The sequence below is a fragment of the Pelmatolapia mariae genome, linkage group LG3_W, assembly GCF_036321145.2.
Source record: "Pelmatolapia mariae isolate MD_Pm_ZW linkage group LG3_W, Pm_UMD_F_2, whole genome shotgun sequence".
NCBI classification, from domain to species: Eukaryota; Metazoa; Chordata; class Actinopteri; order Cichliformes; family Cichlidae; genus Pelmatolapia; species Pelmatolapia mariae.
Window position 1 is genome coordinate 9104497 of NC_086229.1, and position 17176 is coordinate 9121672.

Sequence of the window (17176 nt, forward strand, 5' to 3'; positions counted from 1 at the left end):
TTCTAATGCACCATAACTGAGTAGACCAAAGCACAAACTGCCTTGACTTGCCCTCAAACAACGCTTTCTAACTCTAAATCTATTTGGAGTATCGATATCATTCTTTCACCGTAAGAAACAGCAGGCTTTGGTGAACAATCATGGAAATTTTCAGGTCTCTGTGGAAATCCATCAAAAAAATATGACGAGAGGAAAAAGTGGTTCATTTCCAGAGTTTGAAATCTGAAGAAATCTGAGCGAAGGACGAATTTCCTACCCTCAAACAAGTCTAACTCATTTCAGAACGGTAATAGGTGAGAAAATAATTCTTGAATTGTGAGCGTCAGGAGTGTCTGAAGATATACTGGGACAAGCCTTATGTCTTAACTTTGCTTCGTTAAGGAGATATGACGATTCGAATATGCCTCTCATTACAGAAATCAAGCGGTGATTTTGAACAAGCTCTCCATTGACTTTCTATGGAGAGTTTTGTGACTTTGTGTTGGTCTGAGGAGATTTGCCAAAATTCTATAAATCCCAAAACAATGATAGTGACATTTTCGGAAAGCCAGCAAAAATACCTACGTTTTGATGTATAATTTGTGGAAGTTGAGTGAAAATTGAGCAAGTAGCAAGAAGTTGTTCGGACATGAAGAGAAGACTGCAAAACCTTCAGTGGCACACTGGAAGCCAAGTGCATAGCAACCATAACAACGCATGTATTTTGTGAAAAATCACAATTTTGCAACTCAAAACTTTAAGAGGTATAAAAGTAAAACGGTAAAAGATTTGAAAAAGCTGATTTATACCTTAATAGCCCAATAATTTGAGAACATTTTAAAGTTTGAATGGTTGTTCTACGTGAAAATATGAGGAAGTAGTTAAGTTTCAAAAACAAGCAAGTTTTAGCAGAATTGCAGAAGTTTCCCATTCATTTCAATGGGACAAATTAAGCTTAATATTTTAAAAAGTATAATAGTGAAAAATACCAAAAGACATAGCACACATTAGCAGAAATAGCAGAATAGTTTAAAATTTGAACGGTGAAAATCGGCTGAAAATTGTGGAAGTAGTTAAGTGCCAAAAAGTGTACGGAAGTCCCAAGAGGAACTCAATAGTGTGGATGCCTCCAGCATCCACACAATAATAAATCCGACGAATAGTAATATGTGTGCCTCTTGGCATAGGCACACATAATAATAACTAGAAAGCGAAAATTTCAGAAGAAATTTTATGTGTGCCTATGCCGCTGCGAATCAGTGTAGTTTGCCATTCATACGGCTACAGAGAGCAAAACTCAGAAGAGCAGCCATTCTCCACCATGAACTATGGTAAAAACAAACACCGCTCGTGCCTCACAGATGACAGCTTACAGTTTTGGGTAAAGACGAAGTGACTTTGTACAGCCCCGATTTGCAGATGCTGTGCACACAGGTTCGTGAGCAGAATTCCCATTGTACCACGGCAGACCCGACAATGTTTGCATGAACACTCTTTGAAGCATTACGTTATGGACCACTTTTCACACATGCTTGGTGTACCCACACAGCCGGCTGTAGCTTTTCAACTGACAGCCCGACACACACCCAAAAAACAGCCGAAAGAGCACAGACTTTACGTCCGTGGGTCCACCTCCCCTGCAGCGGCACTGCAGACCACGCCCCGCCACACACATCAAACACGTAAAATAAATATTTATGCACTTTTGCATTCACTTTTTGCTTTTTGTTATTTTTACACAGTGTTCTGAATGATTAACAATGGTCTACAGCCAATCTTGTGTATTATTATACAAACTTTGGTTGTAAGATGCAGATAACTATTTAATAAAAAGCTAAATATTTTATATGAGAGTAAGAAAGAAAAGTATATCTTTGTGTCCCCCTTTCCCTGTTAATGCCCTACCTGGCCCCCTGGCAAAAGCTTTGCTAGATCCGCCCCTGCACAGTTACCAGCTGTCAGCTACACAAAAACAGGAGCTGGGTGTTTATTTGTCTCTGAGAAACAGTTCATAACTTCCCTTCAACTCATTCATGTCACCTAAAGGGCAAACCTGTTTCTCCATCACCAGTTCAGCTCTGATGATTCAGTAAGGACATCTCCTGGTTTGGACCAGCCGCGAAATTAAAATCAAATGAATTCTAACAACAGCTGATCAAGCTTAAATGTGCTGCTGTTGTTTAGCGCGATAAACAAGAGCGAAAAGCCGATCGTTGATCAGTTTCACGATTGAAGTTGCAACAGGCCAGAGAATGACAAGGGAGGCTTCATAACGACAGAATAAATCGTAATATTTTCTCTGAATGTGGGACGATTCCGTTTGTACGGCAACTCTACGGACTAACCGTTATGAATAAAATAAAGTTCAACATCAGTAACTTAGCGCGCACACAGCTCTATAGAAACTCCTGTGCAATTCATAACTTCTTACCTGAAATTCAGTTCACCTCACGCTCCTGCCTTAGGTTTCCCTGATCCACGATCTACCACCGGTCGATCGGCGGTCCCCTCGCCGCCTCGTATGTCTCGTTCCCCGCATGTTTTTCTGACACACACCGGTAGATAGCTGCTCTCGGTTGTAGCTGCGCGTTAGCCAAGACCAAACAACTCAGTTATTTTTTCCACATCGACCAGCATCATCGGCCCATATAAACGAAAAATAAGTCCACCTAAGACAGTCTGTTGGCGAGCGAACAGGTGATGGTCAGCAGTCTCACTGAAGGCAAGCCCGGGTGCTCGAAGGGTCGCTAGCGGCGCTAGCTAGCGGCGCTAGCCACGCTAGCTAGTTAGCCGGCAACATCGTCAGATATAATATGGGATGTTTTGACAAAACGAGCAGATATTTGAAGTTTACACACCTACATTCTCGCCTGAAAATATCTTAAAAGTTCATTTTGTGACCTAGAAACACGAATAAAAGACGTTTAAAACGAAGAGGTGTCCGCCATTGTTGAACTCGGCAGAGGCGTGCTATGCATTATGGGATATTGAGTTTAAAAACAAGCATACAGATTTCGGCCGTACTACTCCCGGTATACCACTAGAGAGAGCCAACCCACCACAAATAAAGTCTGTTTCTATGGAAATTGGCCTAAATTTGCACTAAAATCTAAATATTTCAAAAACTATAAAAGTCATGAACACCAAAAGTGTATACCATACTAGTCCAGCTCCAGCCGCACAAAATGATCTAACATATGTAACCCTATTGTCAAAACTGTTAGGCAGAGAGGCGCGGGAAAATTTTCACTAAAATATTAATATTTAAAAAACTATAATAGTTATAAACACCAAAAGTCATAGCACACCATTCCTGATCCAGCCGCACAAAATGAGGTAACATATATGAAGCTTGTCTCAAAACTGCGGGGCGAGATTCGCTGCAAAATTTCAGGCGGAAACTGAATAATAATAATAATAATAATAATAATAATAATAATAAATCCGACGAATAGTATTATGTGTGCCTCTTGGCATAGGCACACATAATAATAATAATAATAATAATAACTAGAAAAATTTGCATTTCCTGCGAAAATGCAGTGTGAATGCTGTAAAGCTGAAGCTGTCTGCTGAAAACTGCTGAAAAAGCTGAAAATAGCTGAAGAACCTGAAGTCAGTATCAGAAAAGTGGTTGAAATTGTAATAACTTTGTAGATGAATAAAAACTGAGCCAAAATATAATAACTTTGCAGAAACTTAAGAAGAAACATGAAGCGTTTGCAAAAATACTATATCAAAGGAGAATATAGCAGACATGTTGTAACTTAGCAAAAAATTAGTGACTTGGCAGAAATAGTACAACATGGCAGAAGTGTTGTAATACAGCTGAAATGTTAATATGTAGCACAAACCTAAAAACTTAGAAAAATGTTGTAAGAGTACAACTTAATATACTGTAGTATAATAGTAACATGTAGTAAAAATGCAACATAGGAGCTGAAATAGTATAATTCAGCAGAAAAGTAATAACTTTAGCAGAAATATTGGAAACGCAAAACGGCCAGCTTCAAAAAGCTGAAGTTTCCTCAAAAGATTAGTTGTTGTTCAACTGTGAAAAATTGGCAGAAACATTAGAAAAGTTACAAAGGAAATGCCAGCAGACACACAAAGCTAAGGCAAAAATGACATGCCTAGCAATGTTTACAAATAGGGATACACACACACACACACACACACAGAGACACATAACCCATGTTCAGAAAACAGTGTACAAACATAGATGCAAGCATAAACACAGACATACAAACATACACACACAAGGGCACACAGAGACAAGCAGAGCATGAAGTGTCCTGTATGTTTCCATGCCAGTCTGGTCAAGTTGAATCTACGGATGGGATGCTGGTCACCAACGAAGACAAATTGAGTCACACAAGCACACACACACACACACACACACACACACACACACACACACACACACAGGGAGAGAGAAGCAAGTGAACAGAGGCTGTTAGTAGTTTTTCTTGTAAGTTTCCAGGTCAGTCAAGCAGCCTGGGCTGCTCAATATGAATCCACCAATCAAAGAGGCTGTGTACTTTTTCCCGCCAAAACTGGTGCACCAAGTGCAGGCTTTTACACATGCAGCACAGAGAGAGACAGGATTTTTGCAGTCTATTTCTCATAGTCAGGACTCCCCTCAAACAAACGGCCATAATTTCCTAACCATAGGGGCTAGAACGGTCATTCTTACACCGTTTTGTTCAGAAGAGATGGGGGAATCTGGAAATGTTGACCATTTAAAATAAAAATATGAAATATTAGAGATATATGACATAGAAGTTTGGGTGGCTTAGAGGCCATAAAGGTGCAGATATGCAAATTTGAATGTCTCAGCCCTCAGATATGATTGGCTGGTTGGGAAGCCATGCAGGCCCTGATATGTAAATTTGAATATTACAGTCCTCACAGAGGATTGGCTCCCTGGGGACCTGAAAGAAATATATAGAAATACTATGATTACCCAGAAAGACTACATTTAGTAGAAATACTATAATTAAGCAGAAATACTATACTTAGCACAAATCCTATAAAATAGCAGAAATAGTATGATTTAACAGAATAGTAGTAACTTAAATAGAAAAATTGGAAAAGCAAAATGGACAGCTGAAAAAATGCTGAACATGGTAAGGGTCGCTCAAATGTACTTGTTGAAAGGTAAAAAATTGACGAAAAAAGAAAGAAAGAAATAACAGCCAGCAGATACACACAATTACAATTATGGACACATATGGAAACACAGAGAAACACACACACAGGATGTAATCCAGTCAGCCAGTCTAAATATAATCAATTTGAATCCTACAATGAGATGCTGCCATAAAAAGGGTCTCTCTCTCTCTCTCTCTCTCTCTCTCTCTCTCTCTCTCTCTCACACACACACACACACACACACACACACACACACACACACACACACAAGGAAGTGAACAAGGGCTGTTAATGGTCCTGTCTGTATGTTTCTAGGTCAGTCAAGCAGCCTGGGAGCTGCTCAATTTGAATCCACCAATCAGAGAGGCTGTGTACTTTTTCCCGCCAAAACAGGTGCAGCCGTTTTTACACACACACAGCACAGAGACAGGATTTTTGCAGTCTATTTCTCATAGTGAGCATTCCCCTCAAACAAATGGCCATAATTTCCTAACCGTAGGGGCTAGAACAGTCATTCTTACACTGTTTTGTTCAGAAGAGATGGGGGAATCTTCAAGTGTTGGCAATTTATCATTAAAATATGAATTATTAAAGATATTTGACTTCTAATGTACCCTAACTGAGTAGGGGCGAAGAGAAAACTGCCTTGACCTCCCCTCAAACAATGTTTTGTAACTCGAAATCTATTTGGAGCATCGATATCATTCTTTCACCGTAAGAGACAGCAGGCTTTGGTGAACAATCATGGAAGTTTTCAGGTCTCTATGGAAATCCATCAAAAAGATATGACGAGAGAAAAAAGTGGTTCATTTCCAGAGTTTGAAATCTGAAGAAATCTGAGCGACGGACGAATTTCCTACCCTCAAACAAACGTAATTCATGGCCAAACGGTAATAGATGAAAAAAAAATTCTTGAATTGTGAGCATCAGGAGTGTCTGAAGATATATTGGCACAAGCCTCATGTCTCAACTTTGTTTCGTTGGGGAGATATGACGATTTGAAAATGCCTCTCATTAGAGAAATCCAGCGGTGATTTTGAACAAACTCTCCATTGACTTTCTATGGAGAGTTTTCAGACTTTGTGTTGGTCTGAGGAGATTTGCAAAAATTCTGTCAATCCCACAACAATGATAGTGATCTGAAAGCCAGCAAAAATACCTACGTTTTGATGTATAATTTGTGGGGATTGAGTGAAAATTGAGAAAGTAGCAAGAGATTGTTCGGACATGAAGAGAAGATTGAAAAAGGACAAGTGGCTCACTTAGAACCAACTGCATAGCAACCATAACAACGCATGTATTTTCTGAAAAATCAGAAAAATGAAACTCAGAACTTAAAGAGGGACAAGATTAAAACTATAAAAGATATGAAAAAGCTGAATCATACATGAATAGCCCAATAATTTGTGAACATTTTAAAGTTTAAATGGTTGTTCTATGTGAAAGTATGAGGAAGTAGTTAAGTTTCAAAAACAAGCAAGTTTTAGCAGAATTACTGAAGTTTTCCATTCATTTCAATGGGACAAATTAAAGGAAAAAAACGTAATATTTCAAAAAGTATAATAGCAGAAAATACCAAAAGTCATAGCACACATTAGCAGAAATAGCAGAATAGTTTAAAATTTGAACGGTGAAAATAGCATAAAAATTGTGGAAGTAGTTAAACAGCAAAAAACGTACGGAAGCAACTTGAAGAATAACTAGAAACATTTGCATTTCCTGCGAAAATGCTGTGTGGATGCCTTAACGCTGAAGCTGTCTGCTGAAAAGCTGAAAAAGATGAAAAGTTGCAAAAAGTTGTATGGTGGTGGAAAAAAAAAAAAGTCACCCTGAGCAGGATTTGAACCTGGCCCTCTTAGTCTAACGGCAGCTATTCATTTCCCTGAGCCAAAGCCATTCTTACAAAGAAGAGGCGGAGAGACAGACAATTCTGCTGAAATTAACAGAAGCTGCTGAGAATTGTGCTGATAAGAGGTGAAAAGGCTGAAAATTTTGCAGTAAAGAGGTGAATCAGCAGAATTTCTGCAGAAAAGAGGTTTTTTTTTAAAAAACAGCCAAAAAAGCTGGAATTTGTGCTGAAAAGGGGTAAAAAAAAATTAAAATTTTGCTGAAAAGGGGTGAAGAAGCTAAAGTATACCAAATCAAAGTATTTGTGCCAAAACATAGTGTTTCTGCCATATTGTGGTACTACTACATTACAACATGAATACAGATTAAAGATGAAAGAAACTGGCAACAAATTCCTCCACTACAAACCAGTCTGATACCACCTCTTTGCAGTGTTCATGTTTACTAAGACACTACCCAAAGACGCCACAAGAGGGCACTCCAACACAAGAGATGACCTACACTGATGCACTTAGTAACAGTCAGCCTCCTTGAATTGGCAGAAATACTGTGATTTAGTAGTAATACTATAACATAACAGATATACTGTGATGTTGCATAGTATGTTCTTGCACTACTCATTTGCAGTGAAAAAAATTAGCAATATGAATTACAGGTCTGTGATAGTGTATAAATTTGTAGTGAAAAAAAATGTTGACCAAGGTGGGATTGAACCGACGACCTTTGAGCTGCAAAGCCGTGTCATTACTGATTGCGCCACCTGGGAAGGGGGCGGACGGCCGAAAAACAAAGAGATCAGCAATCAGAAATAGATCGCGGTGAGAGGCGAAAACGCCGGTTTTTGGAGTTACAAAACGTCGTGTAACTCAAAAACTAGGAGGGCTAGCAGCATAATTCTTGTACTGGGTGAATCAGCAGACTTTGGTGTATTTTGACTGCGATTTTCATAGCTCTTTGTACCTCTGTCACGGAGATATGACGAGAGAAGAAACGGCTTCATTTTCAGAGTGTGAAAACTGAGAGGAGGACAGATTTCCACCCCTCAAACAGACGTAATTTATGGCTCAACGGTAAGATGAATGTAAAAACTGCTTCCACTGTGAGTGTCAGCAGTATCTGAAGATACATTGGCACAAGCCTCATGTCCTAAATTTGCTTTGTTTAAGAGATATGACGATTTGAAAATGCCTCCCGTTACAGAATTTCAGCTCTGAATTTCAAAACCTCCCCATAGACTGTGAATGGGGAGTTGTCACACCTTGTGTCACTTCGAGGCAAATTGCGGAAAAACGGTAAATCTCACAATAACGATAGTGACATTGTCTGAAAGCCAGCAAAAATACCTACGTTTTGATGTATAATTTGTGGGGGTTGAGTGAAAATTGAGCGAGTAGCAAGAAGTTGTTCAGACATGAAGAGAAAATTCAGAACAGACCAGAGCACACTCTGAGTTAATTGCATAGCAACCATAGCAACGCATATATTTTCTGAAAAATCACAACTTTGCAACTGAAAACTTAAAGAGAGATAAGATTAAAACGGTAGAATGTCTGAAAAAGCTGAATCAGACAGGAATAGCCCAATACTTTGAGAACATTTTAAAGTTTGAATGGTGGAAATTCTAGGTGAAAGTATGAGGAAGCAGTTAAGTTTCAAAACCAAGCAAGTTTTAGCAGAATTGTGGAAGTTTTCAAACATGCCGTTGTGGAAGCAAAGCTCAGCAAACCCAGCTTAGATCCAACATTACATCAACATTATAGATCAGTTTCTCTTTCAGGTCAAAGCTTGTTGAGAAGCCGCTTGCTGCCCACCTCACAGCCTGCTTGAAGAAACACCACATCTATGAGCGTTTCCACTCTGGTTTTGGTCAAATGCATCCACTGACACTGCACTACTAACAGTAAGCAGTTATATTGTGATGTCAGCAGATGGTGGGAAATACACAGTCCTGGTCTTGTTGGAGCTCTCCTGCTCTGAACATCTGAAGCTCTCCACCACATGACTGAGCACAACTCAGGGAGGAACATTTACTGAAGCTGCTGCAACATTTCCTGTCAGCACATGATTGTGTGACAGTCAAGGAGCCACCAGAGGACACCTGCTAACAGGGCTGGGTATCCTCACTCATTTCTACAATCCATTCACTTTTAATCAGTTTGACTCAGACAGTCAGAAATATTATCATTCATTTCCATATTTTTATAAAAGAAAGCTGACACTGTGAGACTTCATCAGAGGTGTGAGCATCACAGCAGAGGCCTTTGTGTCAAAGTCACTGAGGATAAAACAGAAGAACATGAAGCAGATTTTCCTGGCCTGGCTTTTTTATAGCAGATGACCTTAAAAATATTCTGCAGTAGAACAAAAACACACGTGAACATGACCTGATGAAGTGAAGCAAAGTTACAGAGGTTTGATTACAGACACAGCTGAGAGTTCTGCAATTTTGCATCATTTTACAAAGTTTGTTCAGTTTTGAACAGCAGAAATGAGACTAAAACAACAACAAACCCAGCGGCCGACAGCGCTGTCAACAACGGTAGACTGGTGGGTAACAACAAGCCAATAATGCAGAAAACAGAGATTTTTAGATGAAACTGATTCTGATGCGTCTTTGTGCAGAATCCGTGTTCCTGCTCTCAGTTACTGTTTCAGCTGTTTGATGGTTGTTGAAACTGTGGGAGCTTCAACCTGAGATTCAGGCGTTTCAGGTAAAATACATTTATATTTAAACATCGATTCAGGATTTTAATGAATCAATATGACGTTATCCAAGCTGGAATCCATTTCAATCACTAATCAAAACCCACCCCTACCTGCTAACCATCGGCATTATGGGTAGTGTAGTAGGAGACACTCACCTGACTTAAAATAGTGCCGGAAATGAAATAAAAGACCTCCAGAGACGATGAGAACAAGAACCAGGAGAACCAGCAGAACCAGGAGAACCAGGAAAATCAGAAGAACCAGAAGAACCAGCAGAACCAGCAGAACCAGGAGAACCAGCAGAGCTGTGGCCCAGGATGGAAATGGTTCTGTAGAGAAGCACAAATTGTCAGGTGACCTTTGACTGAATGTGATGAATTAAAGAATATGCTCAGATTTAAAATGGTTAAACAAGCATGCTTATTGTGACATTATTAAAAGTTCAGTTTGAGTGATTGTGATCGTCTACAGCAGGGTTTTGGTTTGATGTTGACCTTTGACCTGCAGTGGGACATCTCTCAGTCTAAATGATCTGACGGAGCAGGTGTAGGTGGCGCTGTCAGACAGGTGGAGGTTGGTCAGGTTCAGGCTGAGGTCTCCAGTTTCCAGAGCGTCAGTCTTCATGGATGTTCGGCCGCTGTAACGCTGCTTTGGATCTTTCAGTTCGTCTCCTTGAAGCTGGTGGACGGTTGGAGGACTGAGGTCGGAGCGACTCCACACCACTGTGGGGCTGTCCAGTTCAAAAGTGGGAAACTCACAGGGCAGCAGGACAAACAGCTCTCCCTCATACAGCTCCACAGCCGAGGCATGCTGGGAAACTGAGGACACAGACAGAGTCCATGTGTCACTTTGAGATCAAACGTGGACACAGCTTCAGTTACAGAATATCAAATATCTACATATAGAAATAAAATCACTGAGCAGGTCAAATCAATAAATACAATAAAGAAAGAAATAAGACGTGGTATAAGTGAAAAGTCTGAGTTCTGCTCGTCGGCTCACAGAAACACTGACTTCCTGTTATTAATGAGGCGGCTGTGGGAACAGGTAGGAGGCTCCTGATTGGTTCATAAGGTGTGAATAAATGTGTCATGTAGCAGGAAGCAAAGCCACATCAGGCCTTAGAAGGAATTCATGAAAGTGTGAAGTCTGTCTGCAGTGCAGTGGAGTGATCTCCTCCCTATGAATGAAGTTAGAAGTCTGGAAGTTTAGGAAGCAGCTGCACGTCAGGAAGCACAAATGTGATGAGGAGAAGGCGTGGAGCGCTGTGTCAGGCTCTGTGTGGAAACCAGTGAACTTTTGCATGTTTTGAACTGGAACAAGAAGCAGGATGTGACTTTGTAGGTCAAAACAAAGCTCAGGGTCACATTTGGATCCAGTACTCGTGTCACGATACTGACGTCCTGACTGCTGATCAGCTGATCGGTCCTTTCATGGTTTATCAGAGGACAAAGAAACTTGATAACTTGATTTACGATACAGCAGAAGATCAGACATGAAAGTGGAGATAACACAGAAGACCTGCAGCAAAGGGTCAGAGGTCAGACTGGGCCACGTGATTCAACAATGAGCCAATGATCATCAAGTAGTGACTAAAGCAGAGCCCTGACGTTCTGACATTTATCACACAGTTAGAACAAATGTCTGCTTATGACTTCATCTCATGAAATGACTGATAGATGTCAATTCATTGATCAGCTGAGCTGCTGATCTTCATCGTGCACAGAAACATTCAGCTTGTTTCAATCAGTAAATAACTCCCACTACTCTCAGTTTGAACTGTTCCCACTCAAAATGCTGTCAGAACAATGATCATTGTAGAACTTCACAAACATCACGTGTTGTTTTCCACATGTAAGATCAGCAAACATACAGAAACTTCCTGTTGCCACACACGGCCTCTAAAATCTCTTCCACGCTTTCTGTCTGAAGTCCACTCTCTGTGTCGGATCCACAGGAAACAACAAGATCTTATTAACATGGTTTTCAATGTGTCTCCTTCCAAAAAGTCCAACCAATGAACAAATGTGTATATTTGTGGAAGCGGAACAAAAGCATGACACATTTGTCTGTTTCTATAAACTGGTGTCAAACACAAATATGAAGAGTTTCATTGACAGACTCCAAAATGCCCCCGCAGTGAATCAAAGGGAAATCCTACAGTGTGCAGAGAATCTTAATGGCTCCAACATCAACACATCCACAATGTTAGATCCAGTTCTACCTCACAGAGTTACTAAGACACACCCTCTGCCAGCATTACAACAGCTCCACCTGCTTCACCTGCCTCCTCAGCCTCTGTACACCTGAAGAGAAAAGAAAGGCTCCAAAAGCTCAAATCTACAAAGGATTCATGAAGTTTCATCCAACAAGAACATGTTTGCCTTCCACAGTGTGCTGTTAGACACCACTGTACCTCTGCCATTTCAAAAAGAGCAGCTTGGGAACATTTTGGCTCCAAACACTTTGTGTTTAAGTTCCTAATCTTTGTTTTCTTTGTGAACAACATCTGGAGCTTTTTGACTCATAGAAACATCATTTTGTTCTTTAGATGACAGCAGATTGGGACTGAATAATCAATCACTATCAAACCAATAAAGATGCTGATTTTACAGGAACTTTGTTGGAGAAGCTGGAAAGACATGAAACTGGTGGAGATCCCAAACCAGTTGATAGTGCTGATTATTCCAAATAAAGCTGTTTTCCATTTGAGATGACTTTCTGTCCTGATATATAATAAAGATGTGAGTTGTTTTTGAGCCCCTGTATTAAAAGTAGATCCAGTTTAAAGTCAGCTTGAGTTTGATGTCTTTATGTCAAAGCTGCTCATGATGTTGAGCTGCTGATGGAATAAAAACAGGTAAAAATCTGCCTCAATATAAAAACATGTAGTCCAGACTTAAATGGAGCCTATTGTTAGCTGAGGTCCACACACAGTGTTTGACAGTGTAAACTGTGTGAAAGGGCTGCTGGTGGAGCTCACTAGGATGAGCAGGTGACCATGTGCCACGAGGTGGAGAGCAGCTGGCCTGGCTTTGATTCTGACCACGTCCCCTTTCTCTCTCCCTCTGCTTTGTTGTCACTTATCTTCACTGCTCTGTCCAATAAAGCTGAAAAAGGCCCCAAATCAAAGAAATCTGCTGCAGCCTCTGAAATGTCTTCTGTTTCCTTCCCGACGGCTTTTTCACCGTCAGCCCATCAGACAGTCCAGCAGCATTTATGATGATGTCATGATGTTGAAGAGACTGCTATGGTGGCCTCCCATGACCCCCAGCCTCATCTACACTGAGATGCAGACATTTGAAAACAACTGAATAATAGTCCAACACAACAGTCTGTGTACAGACACACACTGAGCTTTCATAGAGTCAAAGGAGTCAATCAAACACAGCTAGTTGAGTCATTTCTTGTGTGAGTCTAAAGTGAATCTAGTATTTGAAAGTCCACTTCCTGTATTTGTTGTTGAAGACTTCTTCAGCTTCTTCTCAAGGACATCAGCTGCTTGTTTGGCAGCAGAGGCAGTTAAGAAGCTTCCTGAAAAACACTGAACAGTGAGTTCACTGTGGCATATGACAAATTCAGCTTTCTATGTGCAAATGTGTCTGTGTCAACCTTTCAAATGCTGTTGAATCCAAAACATCAGCGGCTCCTTGGCTGCTCACTTCATGCACTTCTGTCTTTGTGACAGTCCAATGACATCACAGCTGTTTCCACCCCCAGTGTCTCAGGACTGGACACCTTTAAACATGTGGAGGATCAAACAGCCGTCCAGCTAAACATACATGAAACTATCAAAGCTGACAATCATTCCAATAACATCTAATGGTACATATATATAGACACAGGACTACAAGGAAATGGCTCTCAGCATCTGGCTGTGGGAACAAATGAGTCCCTGTTTGTGTTCAAATTGTGTGCATGTTTTAGACGTGTGTCACATGTAGAAACACAAAAATGCCACAATGACACAAAGATGTGTTTGACACAACTGTGCAGCTGTAAGTTGTTTCTAATGATTCATTGAAGCTCTTCTAACATTCTGGAGACAATCAGTCCATGAATCTGTTCAACACGACAACAATTTGACTTCAATGTGAACGTTTGCCATTAAATAACCTTCTTCATCCAGCTGACAAGCATCCTTCATTCTATGATATGAACAGTTCCTCCTGTTGATGACAAACCTCTGACATGATCTGCTTGAGGAGCTTTTTCATGTGAAGCTCTCTGAGCTCAGGGCTAAGTTGCTGTGTTTCATCTTTAAGAGCTGCTGCCTCCTCGCCGTTCTTCTTCTCCTAATGACACCATTTCTGCTTCAGATCTTTCACTGGGCCTAAAACAGATGAAGAGTAGATCTACTGCTGTTCACTGTTTGTGTCAATATGGAGAAATATGAAAGACAAACACAGCACATACAGAGAAATGTAGACAGAATGTGCAGCCAGTGCAGTAAATGGTCTAAATATCAGCTCTTTAGAAAATGATCCTGATGAACATGAAACTAACATCCAATGAGAAACACAGCTTCCTTGTTTCATGTCCAATAACAATAAATGAAGAGCTAATAAAGAGCTATTCTATTGTAAAATGCTGAGATGATTATTAGACACAACCCAGCGGCTCACCAAAAGCCTGCATTGCAAATCTATATGAAAGTAATCTATGCTCATATATGGCAAAATCCTTTAAGTGTCACTGTGTTTTTCATCTGTGCTCTTGTTGGTTGGACAAGTTTGTAAATGACAAAGAGCTCAGTGGACTTTGCATCCATCAAATCCTGTTAGATGTTTGTTTTTCCTTCACAGCTTTGTGATGAAGGCTAAAGAACAGAGATATGAACTATTGCCAATATGAATCCTGATGCATGACGTGGGCACAGACCCACCAAAGCAACACTCAGCTCACCTCATTCCAGGCGCTTGTCTGCTGGAGACCATGAGCCTTGTTAGTCACACATTAGCACCGTGGTAGGAAACAGCCTCCATCATTTCATTAGATCTGAATTTGGACTGTTTCCCTCTGGATGAGAACCAAGTCTGTCAAATCTATTGATCCAACACAAACTATCAAACACATTGGCTCACAGTCAGATTGGCTTTGTATGGATGGTGTAACAGGGGCTGGGAAAGGATGCTGAAAGCTGAATATAATACAGAACAATAACAGGACATATAATCATGTAGAAACATGATCTTCAACAGGCACACTTCTATTATTCATGATCACAAAGAACTTGTGCAGCCCTGAGATCAGCCCTAATATATGAGTGTGTTTGCCCAAAGATTGAAACAGCATCAACATGACAGCTGTAAGAAATCTTCTCTCAGCCTTGTTTGGCAGAAGATCCCTGCAACAAAGATTGTAGCTGAAAGATGACGTGTGTAAAGTTTGTCTTTGGGAGGGTTGAGGCTGTTTTTAGACCTTTGATAGTTTCAATCCAGTTCTGAAAGACAGAAATAAAAACAACATCATTAAGATCAGATCATGGAGCTGTTTCCTGCCTTGTTTCTAGCTTCACATTACAAGACTTTACTACAATAAAGATGCTAACATGTATCTGTAGGAACAACATCATTGAATCTATAACAACTGGAGCCAAACCAGTGGCCTCTGCTGGGATCACTGGTGAGCCAACACTTCCTTGTTGATGCAGATTTCAGGGCTTCCTGTTGCTCCTCCGTTATAACTGTTCTCTCTTCTCAACACATGATGACACAAAGGAATCAGCAGTGACGAAGATGATGCTGAAGCACACATTTCACACATATAACAGAGCAGTCCAGTTACACACACCTCTGCTTGACATTAGGCCTCAAACAAAGACACAAAACACTAACTTGACTCTAAATAGAAGAAACTGGCAGCTTTTTCTGTTCTGTGCTTATTTATATTTGACACACATGCTTCTCTTTGTGCAAACACACATCGCACTATAAGGGTAACCTAGCGCACAATGATTGGACAGACAGAGAAGCATGCTGAACATTTGAAGCTTTGCAGCAGAAATGTTCATGTTACAAATACAGCAGAGCTGATCTGGGATCAGTGTGTTCACACCTGCAGCTACAACAAGGTTTCATGTCTCCACACGTCAGCATGTGAACTTTACTCTGACTCAGTCTGAGCAGTCAGACGGCATATTTTTAAAGTTAACACATCAACACACACAGAGCTGAGTCCCTCTCACCTGTGCTGAGCTTCAGGTGGAGTCCCGCCTCCTTCCAGGAAGCAGCTCACCTGCGTGTCTGTGTTTAGTGTCCAGGTGTGGAGTGGAGCTTGTTGTTGGTGTCTCTGTGTGAAGAAACTGTAAGTTTGCTTTGTTTCCTCCTTTAACAGTTTGTCTTTAGGAACTTTACTGCTTGTTCAGCTCATGTTTGATTTTTTTCACACAACAAACTGTGTGTGTTTGTATTTCCGGTCTCTCCGTTAATGTTTTCCGACGAGTATGTCCGCCATTTTCTGTCAGTGTCTGTGATGGGGAGCCATGAATGAGAGCAGCAGCAGAGTTAGGTTGTCAGCAGCTGAACTCAGAGTCGTTGTTACTTCCTGATGACTGAAGGCAGCTTTTCCTGCCTCCGTCAGTCACCGCGGTCAAGTGAGCCACCTCTTATCCGCCGCACAAATTTTCTTGCGCTTCTACACCAGTCTTTAAGGTAGCGCCTTTGTGTCCTGATCGAAAGACTAGACCTGCACTCGCATGTGCACGGGCGAACAGTCACACATGCACACGCGCACACAAATAGCAATACAGCCATTGGGACAGTCTGGTTGCATATTCAAAAATTCATTAAAAATCATGTTTAGTTGAGGTCTGACTTTCAACACATTATACATCTGGGACACCTACTGTACCTCTGTCCCAAGTTTCATCCAGATTCACTGTAATATTCCTATGAAATTACAGGAAACTTGTATTTAATGCAATGTTTTTCCTTCCCACTGTCGCCAAAGTGCTTGCTCATAGGGGGTCATATGATTGTTGGGTTTTTCTCTGTATTCATTATTGTGCTATCTACTGTACAATATAATGCGCCTTGAGGCGACTTTTGTTGTGATTTGGCGCTATATAAATAAAATTGAATTGAATTGAATTGAAATACAGTCAATAGAATGATGTCATTTTCAAAAATTAATTAAAAATCATACTCAATAGTTGATGTCCAACTTTCAACACATTCTTACTCTGGGACACCTACTGTACCTCTGGGCCAAGTTTTATCCAGATTTACTGTAATATTCCTCAGAAATTACAGGAAACTTGTATTCTATGCAATACAGTCAATACAATACAATTATGACATTTTCAAAAATTCATTAAAAATCATCCTTGAAAGTTGATGTCCAACTTTCAACACCGTCTTACTCTGGGCAACCTACTGTACCTCTGGGCCAAGTTCCATCTCAATTCGCTGTAATCTTTATCAAAAATTGAAAGAACAATTATATGTCAAGGCTGGCTGTGTGCCTTTCACAGTGACACTAAATAACA